This window comes from Capsicum annuum, chromosome 9 (assembly GCF_002878395.1).
Source record: "Capsicum annuum cultivar UCD-10X-F1 chromosome 9, UCD10Xv1.1, whole genome shotgun sequence".
Taxonomy (NCBI): Eukaryota; Viridiplantae; Streptophyta; class Magnoliopsida; order Solanales; family Solanaceae; genus Capsicum; species Capsicum annuum.
Genome location: NC_061119.1, coordinates 114,987,422 through 114,990,252, shown reverse-complemented (window position 1 = coordinate 114,990,252; position 2,831 = coordinate 114,987,422).

The following is a 2,831-nucleotide window of genomic DNA, read 5'->3' as shown; positions in this document are numbered from 1 at the left end:
AAAATCATTAATAAGAAATTTAGCATGTTGCAAAGATAAAATAGCACCTCAATTTGGATGTGAAGAAAGACATTATAAGAAAAGAAAAAGACATAAAAAATATAAGAAATACAAAAAATCAAAATATAAATATAAGAAACCAAGAAAAAGATATTATGTAAAAAATTATAAACATAAAAGACCATATAGAAAAAAGAAATCTATAAAAGAATGTACTTGTTATAATTGTGGAAAACTAGGACATTTAGCTAAAAATTGTAAATTACCAAAAAACTCAAAAACAAACAAATATCAGAAATAAAAATAGAAAATACAGAATATATGCAGATAGATTATATAGATTATGAATTAGAAAGTGAAGATAGTATATATGAAATTTCGGAGAATTAAACAGATAATGAAATAGATAGTGAAGTAGATGAATCAAATGACTGAAGAAGATATAAAAATGAACCAAATCACTGAAGAATATATAAAAATAATAACAAAGGAAGAATATTTAAATGAAGAAGGAATAAATCAAAAAATAATATTTGATAGTCATATACTTGACGAAATAAAAGGAAAAGAGTTAGACTTAAGTGTGGAAAAAATATTTAAAATACCAACAATAAAAAATATATTTAGTAGAAAAAAGGAAGAATACTACATAGTAAGCCAAAAAGAACATGTAATAGACTGTAGATATGCAAAAGGAAGAGCTAGTATACCATTAGTAACAAAAAGAATAATTAATAAAGAAACAAATGATATAAAAAGTAAAGACTCAATAAAATATGTACATCTTGTAGGAACAGAGATATTAATAAAAACATGTTTTAGAGAAGAAATAGATATACCAATAGAATTATATTTAGCAGATGATAGAATTATAAAACCTATAGAAAAAAGTATCATAACTGCCATAAAAACAAATTTAATATACCAAAAATTTTAATTTATAATAAGTGCGAATTATTCAGTAGTAATAAAGATAAAAATATAGATAAATCATTAGTGTTATATTGGAAAATATCAGGAATAGAACTAACCCCAGGAAGTAAAATATTTACAGCAAGATGTAAAAATCTATACGTATTAACAACAAAATAAAAAATAATGGGAAAAAATAAAATTAATAAAATACAAATAGAAAGTCCTTTCGAACAATTTGTAAAAACAATTAATAATAATGATTATAGTTACAAAGACATAGATATAGAAGAAGATTTAGAAATAATAAATGATAGAATAAGCACAACAAAAAGAATAGCTCATGAAAACCAGAATCATCAGGCTCATAAAAAAGAATAAGTTATGAAACAAATTCAACAGTTAATTTAAATCAATATTAAATAACAGGAACAATAAATGACAAAAAATATTTAATACTCTTAAACACAGAACAAGAAGAAAATTATAGAGCAAAATATCTAGTAAAAATTAAAGAAATAAAATCTAATAGTAATATATGCCCAGATCTACCAAGAAGCCTAATAAACATTAAAGATATAGCTGAAAAGGAAATAATAATAGGAGTTAGAAAAATAAAAATAGAATTTGAAATAAAGGAAGATATGCAAAAAGCAGACATAATATTAGGAATAAAATGGTTAGAACAAGTAAAACCATACAATATAGAACATACACAATTATCTACAACATATAATAAAGAAAGATTATTCATAAAAAGAGTTTTAACATGATATGAAAATATATGTACTTGTAAAAATAATAGTAGAAGGATATTTTAATAAGTATTATACACCCATGATAGATACAGGAGCAGGAGCAAACTTATGTAGATACAATTGTTTACCAGAAAGTAAATGGGATAAATTAAAAACAGCAATAGTAGTCAAAGGATTTAATAATGAAGGAAGTTTGATAACAATAGTTAATGGATAATAGTTTTATGTTTTCCCCATCCTTTTAATGGATCTTCACTATATAATTTTCTTAATTTTTTCTTTATTATTTCTACCTTATCTATTGAAAATATGGTTATTTCTTTTTTATTTATCAAAAATACAACTATTAATAAAATAAGAACTAGTTGTATTTTTGATACTTTTTTCTATAGGTTTTATAATATGATACTTTTTTCTATAGGTTTTTTCTATAGTTTTTTTCTATAGGTTTTTTCTAGTGAAAATATGGTTATTTCTTTTTTATTTATGAAAAATACAACTATTAATAAAATAACAACTAGTTGTATTTTTGATACTTTTTTCTATAGGTTTTATAATATGATACTTTTTTCTATAGGTTTTATAATTCTATCATCTGTTAAATATAATTCTATTGGTGTATCTATTCCTTCTCTAAAACATGCATTTATTAATATCTCTGTTTCTTCAAGGTGTAAATATTTAATTGGATCTTTACTTTTTATATCGTTTGTTTCTTTATTAATTATTCTTTTTGTTACTACTGGTATACTAGCTCTTCCTTTTACATATCTACAGTCTATTACATGTTCTTTTTGGCTTAATATGTAGTATTCTTCTTTTTTTCTACTAAATATATTTTTATTATTGGTATTTTAAATATTTTTTCTACACTTAAGTCTAACTCTTTTTCTTTTATTTCGTCAAATATATGACTATCAAATATTATTTTTTGATCTGTCCTTCTTCATTTAAACATTCTTCCTTTGTTATTATTTTTATATCTTCTTCAGTTATTTGGTTCATTTTTATATCTTCTTCAGTCATTTGATTAATTTACTTCACTATTTATTTCATTATCTGTTTTATTCTTCGAAATTCCATATATACTATCTTCACTTTCTAATTCAGAATCTATATAATCTATCTGCATATATTCTGTATTTTCTATTTTTATTTCTG